The sequence below is a fragment of the Nuphar pumila genome, chromosome 4 (assembly GCF_984573655.1).
Source record: "Nuphar pumila chromosome 4, dmNupPumi1.hap1.1, whole genome shotgun sequence".
NCBI classification, from domain to species: Eukaryota; Viridiplantae; Streptophyta; class Magnoliopsida; order Nymphaeales; family Nymphaeaceae; genus Nuphar; species Nuphar pumila.
Window position 1 is genome coordinate 66,968,941 of NC_143252.1, and position 8,854 is coordinate 66,977,794.

An 8,854-nucleotide genomic window follows, 5' to 3' on the forward strand; every position below is an offset into this window, starting at 1 on the left:
TAATGTGAAGGTATTCCTAATGAATCATTGCCTTACCGTGAAATCAAACCCAAGTCTGATTCCCTGATGAATCAAGCTTTTAACTCAGAAGTAGCAGTCTTTGGAAATGCTGAAGTTAGGGACAACTTATGCAAATCACGATGAGGACAGAGGAAATATCACGCTGTGAGAATGATGAAAAATGCATTGTGACTGGATCAAAACAAAGGGCAGGATGAACAGCTACATTCAAGCAATATAGCAAACATCGAATGAGACAAATAAGAGAGGAGAATGAGATCTATACATGGTGGGACTGAATTGGAAATAGAAATTAAGCTATATACTACAATACATTGCAGAAATGCAAAAGTAACAAAATATCAAATGCAGTGAACATCAATGGTATGGTTGATACAGATGAAGTTCAATAATCATAAGAACAGGTAATGAGACTTTGCGAACATCACACAAATGGAATATAACGAAGATGAGTATGATACAAAAAAGGAAAATGCTGACTGACACAATGATATATAGGATAAGACTTGGTAAAATTAAATTTAAGTCAGAAATAATGCCATAAGAACTGAAAATAAAATCGTATAAAACCATACATGAAGAGTGCAACAATCAATTATATTCAAAAGGAAAAAGAAGGCAAAACAAAAGGAAAGTCAGTGCAAGATGGGGACACAGCAAGTGCTTATTTTATGTAAAAGAAAAGAAAAAACTCAAGGCAATTAATTGGTTCTAGTTTAGCAAATGTATATTTGACCCTCTTATCAACGAACTGGAATATCCAGCAGATGGCTCACCAACGCAATGGGTATCACTCGCAGAAGCTCAGTGACCGAACAATGGATTAGAGTAAGAAGGCCGAGATCTGAGTTGAGGATACTAAATTCCCAGAACCTAATTTTTCAAATGAAGATGTAGCTTCCATTTTCCACCATCTTGCAGAGGGGATCGCCTGACCTGCTTTTGGATGGGCTTTCTTGATAGAGATGGAAATGCAAAAAACAAAAAAAACAAAGAAAACAAGGAAAGAATACTTCAACAAAAATTGCATTCAAAATTCTCGATAGCGCTCCAACAGAAACTTTTCTTTTTCGTACCTTGCTTGAATAGCAAACACTGGTCACAAAGAGAGTTTAAAAAGGCGCAAAACAAGAAAAGACTGACAAGTCCATGGAAAACTTTCCATGACAAAATAGACTGGCAAGAATATATCACCTCAATTCATGAAAACCCACTAAATTATAGGGGAAAATAACAGGAGCTCCGAGAAGCTTACAGCTAAGTTTTGTGGGTCATCTTCAAGAATGTTTTTCTCCACCTTCCCAACAAGGTCAGCACCAACATCTGAAACTTTATTATATATTTATTCCCCTACTCTCCCGAAAAGAGCCATTGATGAACTACCAAGACCATAGCCGGTAGTTTCTTCATAAAGCCTCACCCAGTCATTCCCATAATACAATTTGAATAAACAAATATCAACATAAAGCACCAACAATCCATTAGCAATAAGCAAGAACCCCATAACAGAACCAGACCTGAAGGCTACCATAAAAAGCCTTATTGATCCCATTTCTTGCCTCTAAAGTCATCCTTGTGTTTGCATATATTACAATTTTCGTGCCAAGAACACCAGAGAACACAAAGGTCAATGAACCTAGAAAGAAAGCAATGGTGCTGAATAATGCATTCGCAAGAGCAGGTTTGCAGAGCTTCTGTTCATCGTAGGCACATGGTTTCGACTATGTACTAAACCCTTTGATCGAATCTAAGAACGAGAATATAATCCCCACCAAAAACAAACATGAAAGCTACAAGGTACTTGTGTTGGGTGAACAGGAAGGAGGTTGCTCCTACAAAAATGGCATACAACACTTCGGCACAATTCCCTTTCCATCCACACCTCTCTTGCTTCGTTTTCCAACAGGCCAGAACCATAGAAAGGGGGCCAATGAATGGGGTACATAGGATCAATACTGATAAAAGTAAAATAAACTAAAAGGGTAAAAGTAAATGATGTGATATGGAGTAATGAATCAAAGAAAAACAAAGGCAAAACACAATATCTAAAAAGAGAGTGCACCAATACATAGGAAATTAATAAGATGCAAAAATTCTGTAATGGACATCCGATAAATCGGATTAAAAGCAACATAGCTGATCACTCAGAATGTTATATTGAAGAGAGGAGGCGGATGCTATAGATTCGACATTACAAGCTCAATCAAATGGAATACATCGCAGAATGAAGAACGGTGATGATATCCTATCCTCAAAACAAGACATTAGGTATGTAGAAACTAAGAAAAAATCTGTTAAAAGGAATGATGAAAAAACTAGAAAGAAATTCAAAACTAAATTACAGAAAAAGAAAAAGATGTCGGAATTAGAAAATTTTTGTTAATGTAGCAGTGGATGGGTCAGTCCTGCTATAGGCGGACCGATCCCATCCTTTCGCTTTATACAAAAAAAAAAGTTATGAATGAAGGGCCAGATTTCTATGAGGGAAAAAAAATACAAGGGAGATCACTTACCTATAATGGCAGGAGTTCTGAGGGAGGAAGTTGCGGTTGATCAGAGAGGAAAGGGGGAGTTCTCCTCTACTCTCTCTTGTCGAGCTCCCTGTAGCTATAGGGATCCTGAAGTAGGAAGAAGAAGAATGGCACTTTGTTGTGGGTTTTCCTTCAGAATCTGTGATTGCAGGGAGGAGGGAGGTCGATCGACTTCCGGTAGCTTTCGTAGAGGGGAAATCGATCCTTCTTGCTAATTGGGGAAGACCAGTAGAAGAGGGGAAGAAGGGGATCCGATCATATATGCAGAAGGGGGGAGGGGTGAAGGTGATCCGGTGCTTCTCCTGCGTGCTCCCCTTTTAAAGAGGAAGAGGAGAGTTCGAGAGGGATTCAGTTAGAGATCGACGAGAGAGGTAGGAGAAGGCGGGGGGTTTCGCGATGGGTGGTTCGGAGGGGAGGACAAAGGGAAAGAGGGTTTCAGAAGGTTCGTGAAGGGAAGCCGAGAGGGGGAGACAAAGAGAGTTTTGGAAAAAGCTTGCGTGCGAAGCTTTATTTGTGAAATTTTTTGATTTTCTAAAAAGAGGCTCCTTCAAAAGATTTTTCATGAAAGGGTTTTGAAAATGAGGTTTTTTAGCAAAACAAGTTTCAAAAAAGGGGTTTGAACTGCATATTTTCTAATCTTTTTGGATTTTTTGTTGTTTTCCCATGTTTTTGTATTTTTAGAATAAAATCCTAAAATTTACGAGAAAATAAATAATTAAAACTATTTTTTTTGTATTTTTGCAAAATATTTACAAAGGAGGGTTTTCTTAAGAATTCAAAGCTATTTCTCTGAAGAATTCTTCAGAAAGCGAATTTGGACCCAGAATTTGAGGTGATATTCGAGGTTTGGATCTTGAATCGAGAAAATATGAAATAGTGGATCAAAATGGATGCCGGATGAGCTGTTTGAGCCTATTGGCATTTTATAATTTTAATTTGTAAATTGAGTAACGAGGCTTAGATTTGGATTTTAAACACTGGGTCCGATTCCGAAATCGAGTTTGAATATATCAACATGGAATTCAATCTAGAAAATCTGAAGAATAACCGAAATTTGGTTTTGAAATTGCTTTGATTTTCTCAGAAAATGGGGCCAGGGGCAAAAAGGACATTTTTACAAAACTTTAAAAAATTTGGGGTGTTCACAGATGCCTCTCTTTGCTACTAAGCCGGTTGAAAGCCGAGCTTAGTGGCAAAGAAAACACTCCAAATTTTGAAAATGCCCCAGTTAGCAGATCTGAACTGGGTGTGGAAGAATTATTTTAAAAAGACATGATTTTTCAGGTTTAATATCTTATCCTGAATGGCTTTAGGGAGACGAAATCCTCGAAAATGATATGACTTAATAATAGAAATGAGGAAATCGTGATGAGACTTTGGATGAAGTTCCCGATAAGAATTTTGATAAAGTCTCATGGGTGGGACAAGATCAACTTTTTGGAATGATTCAGTTTTAGCCCTTAACCTGGATGGGACGAAGATATGTCAAGACGAATTGAATGAGGAAAGGAATACATAAGAACCTTGATGGGACATTTTTGGGAAAATGCCTCATGAGGTGAAGCTCAAGTAGAATCCTATCCTGGATGGATATACAAAGCATGGATTCCTCGATGGGAAGAGCCATGATAGGACTGAAAGAAGACATCTTGTCCAAAATGAGGAATCTCGTTGGAACGAGACTCAGGTTTAACCCAAACTGAAAAAGGGAGATACCTCGTGACACGAGGTTCAGGCTTAACCCTTAACCTGAAGGGGGCTACCAAATGAAATCCTCAAACGGAGAAACCATAATGGGACCTTCGGAGTTTGGACGAACAAATCTGAAAGGGGTTTGCGAAAGAAGGAAGATGGGGTTCCCTAATGATTGGAAAAAGGGATGATTTTGGGCGTCTCTTCGCTGAGACTGAAATAACTTTTGAAATTAATGACCTTCCACAGAAGATTCAAGTTTTGACCCTTAACCTCAGTGGGAACAACCATACGGATTTCTTGAATGAAGAAACCGTGATGGGACAGGAAGAGGTACTTCTTTTGAAGGAAGCAACTCTTTTGGAAAATATAAACAACACTAGGTCGCATCGAAAATGGATATTGAATGTTTATTTCGCTTTTGAAATAGCTAGAAAATTTTGTCAATAAGATAAAATTATAGTTGACTCAAATGCTTTAAAAATGTGCACGTATGTGCAAAGATATTTCCCTCTTTTACCTAGAGTATTTCTTCTATCGAGGTTAACTCCTCGGTTTTAAGAGTCAAATTCAAAATTTTAGCGCTGATGATTTTCCTCAAGGAAGCTATCCATTTCCTTGATATGAGAAGAGAAGAAATATTCTTAATTTCATAAAAGCAAGTAGTGAAAAGTTATCGATAAAAGAATTTCGCACAAGAAAAGATGACTTCTGGCAATTTTGGCAGTTTGATATCTGGGTGTTTTCCCATGATGATCCTTTTGCACTCTTTTTGAGTCATTGAACTTTCTCGGGTTTTTACATCATCCTTCATTTGGATGTGTCCTTTCTCTTTTTTTCGGGGAAGGGTACGTCACAAACTCCTTCATCTTGAAGATGTTACGATCCTTCTTTTATCTCTGACATTATATTGATGGTATTGGCTCAAAAAGTCATTAGATGATAGCAGAAATCAAATATCTTTTAGGGTTTGTCGGTAGGTTCATCACACTCGCATTCATCTCGATGGTGATCTGAACTTTCCCTGGAAGGATCCGTCACAAACTCTTTCATCTCGGAGATGATCCAAATCTTCTTTGGCCCCGGGGGTCTAGATCGCCTATTCGTCTTCATCTCGACGACAATTGAGAGATCCCTTTTGCGGATATTTGATTGCAACTTTAAAAGGATGAAGAGATATGAATTGAGTGGATTCTTTTTATAGCTCAAGATATTTCCACTGCCTGGTTGTCAGAAAGTCATCTTTAAACATGCGCCATAGCCATGATCAATATCAATTCACTTCTGGCTTTTCAACATCATTGAATAATTCTTTCACAAATCATATCAAGTACATTTCTTACATCCTTTTGGTTAATCAACAGGAAAAGATTTGAATTTTACCTCTTTTTTGCAAAAAGTTTCACCTTTTTGGAAAGAATACTAGAGGGAATCTGAGGTAATTCTTTTCGTGCAATAAGAATATTGGAATCAACAACTGTTTTTAGCAAACTGGCATAATGTTCCAGAATCCTTTTGCGAAATAATCATTCAATATAGATTTTGATGAGACCTTTAGTTGAATCTTTGATTTTGGAAATACATGACCAGCAAAAGCTGGAACCTTTGAAATACATGACCAGCAAAAGCTGGATCCTTTGAAATACCTGACCAACAAAAGCTGGATCCTTTTGAAATACATGACCAGCAAAAGCTGGATCCTTTGAAATACATGACCTGCAACAGCTGGATCCTTTTGAAATACATGACCAGCAACAGATGGATCCTTTTGAAATACATGACCAGCAACGGCTGGATCCTTTTGAAATACATGACCAGCAACAACTGGATCCTTTTGAAATACATGACCAACAAAAGCTGGATCCTTTGGAAATACATGATTGTAAACACCCCAAATTTTCACTCACCTACCCGACATTTTCACCAAGCATCATCATCCAACCTCTGAAATTGCCGAAGGGCAAAATGGTCATTTTTTGAGATTGGACCTTGCAGAAAGTCCTAAATTCCATGCTTGAGTCTCGAAATCTCTCTATTTAGACTCAGAAATATCTTCAAACTGCAAAATTTTAAAATCCTACTAGAGGCTAGAATTTCCAATCCCTAATTCAGAAGGGCATTTTAGGAAACATGTCTTTGCATGACATTGCATGAACATTTCATATCACTGCACTGCACAACATGTCATTTCGAGGTCCAGAACTCTCAATTTCAAAATTTTCAATCCATATTCGAATTTCAACTCTTTTCAAAATTGATTACCAAACCCTGGATTTTTTAAAATTATTAATTCTTCCCATTTTACCCCCAAGACTCTGCATTTCAAAATATTTCCTCAGGAAAACGATCTGAATAGTTTTCAATATGGATTTCAGCCACTTCATCTCAGATTTTACCCTTTTGTCAGCAATTTCCAATATCATTCTCACCCCACAGGGCCAACTCTTTTCAAAATTTCTGTTTTGCCAATTAGTCCAGATTTTTATGAAAAATCCAAAAAGCGGTTTTCTGTCTTGTCCTTATTTCAATAAAGAAGCAATGTGGGGCCCACACTGAGGTGGTGTCACATAGGCTTTTCTTTTGAAAAACCTGAATTTTGAAAAACCAAAAAATATAGGAGCCTTGTCCCTGGATTGGCGCCACTGGACCATTGTAAACACCCCAAATTTTCACTCACCTTCCTGGTATATCCATCAATCATCACATTTCAGTTCTTCGGAATCAATGAAGGGCAAAATGGTCATTTTCCAAGATTGAACCTTGCAGAAAGTCCTAAATTCTATTCTCGAGTCTCAAAACTTCTCTATTTAGACTCAGAGACACCTTCAAACTGCAAATTTCCAAAATCTCATGCTTAACCAAAAGCCAGAATTTTCAAAATTCAAACTCAGAGTGGCAGCTTTGTAGGACATGTCTTTGCATAACATCGCATGAGCATTCCATATCATTTCACTGCACAACATGTCATTTTGAGATCCGGAACTCCTGATTTTCAAAATTGTCAATCCAGATTTGATTTCTAAACTTTTCAAAATTGATTTTAAAACCCTGGGTTTTAAAATTATCAATTCTTCCCATTTTACCCCAAGGACCCCGAATTACGAAAAAGTTTTCTCAAGAAAACAATCTGGATGGTTTTGACATTTCAAAATTTCGCCAGTTGGAAAGAGGGGGACACAATTTCAAAATTCATAAGATCTTATTTCAAACTTTTACAAAAAGGCTCCGAATTTCCCTACTTCTTTCAAAATTTTGCCTTGAAGAACCATTTCTCCTAAGTTTTGAAATCAAACCAAATTTTGCTTAGTGTTTTCCAAAACCAACCTACTTTTTTGAAAATTTCAAAAAAAAAATCCATTTTGGCTCCTATTTCAAATAAAGGACGTGGGACCCACCTCGAGGTAGTGTCACACTCAAATTCTGAAAATTTCCCCTTTATTTCCAAAACAGTGCCCATTCGAAAGTGGCACCGATTTATAAAACCTTGTTTTAACTCAGTGAAGTAATTAGTGGGCCCATGTAGGTGGCACCCCACTAAGACTCTTTGCCAAAAGAAAGATTTTTTTTTTTTTTTGAGGTGGCACTACCAAAACAAAATCCGTCTTTTACTCATTTTTTTTTACTTTATTACTTTTTTAGCCCCAAAATGGAGCCACCGTGAAACCCTACCAAAAACTTCACTTTACCTAAGAGAGTCGCCCCACTCTTTTCAAATGGCGACATTTTTGAAAACTTTCAAAAGTTAGTTTTTTTTTTAACTTATCAAAAATCTTTCACAAAGGGGCCCGAGCTTTTGGCTGAAAGGGCGAACGATTCTTTTAAAAAGGGAGGCTTAGGCCACCCGAGAGGGAAGGAGCTTTTGATTTTTTTTCCTAACTCTTCAGCGCCCTTTTCCTCACGGCTCCCCCCCCCCTACCAGTTACAGCCCTCCTTTTAGCCGAGGGTCAAAGAAACTCCAGCAAAAGAACCTGCAAGGCTTCAAGAGGTGAGCATCCTCCTTTGATCAAATCCCCCAGGTAGACCGATTGGACTTAAGAGGAGGTAAGGAAACACACCATCTACCTTGAATATCCATCTTCTCATATGCAAGCTTGGTACTTCCAAGAATCAACATCCGGGTGCATCCAGTTCGAATAAGCAGGTGAGAAGTCGTTTTATATTGATGGTTTCTGTAAGTTAGGTCTCATTATTGCTATATTTGCATTGTAAACCCATTATACTCGTTAATGGGATTTACTTTCAAGGGTGGTCAGGTATAGAGGATCGAGGTTGCCTCTCAATGGTACCATCGATCCTTCAAAAGATGTGTTCTGGCTGCATTCGAACCTGATTTGTTTCCAGTATTATGAACCTTTTGAAACTATGTTTGCTGCTTTTATATTTGTCAAAAGTTTTCAGAACCCTATCCATGCCTTCCCCATTTGGCGTCGTTGATCCCATCCAAGTACTTGAAGTTTATTTTTTTTTACAGGAGGTGATGATTTCACTTAAAACCAATTGTAGGTTTTGTGCCCTAAACAAAACCTGGTAGGATTTTTTTTTCGGGAATGATATCCCTTCCATCAACAGTTATTACTTTTTTTTTTTTTTTTGCTGTTTCCTCTGTTTAC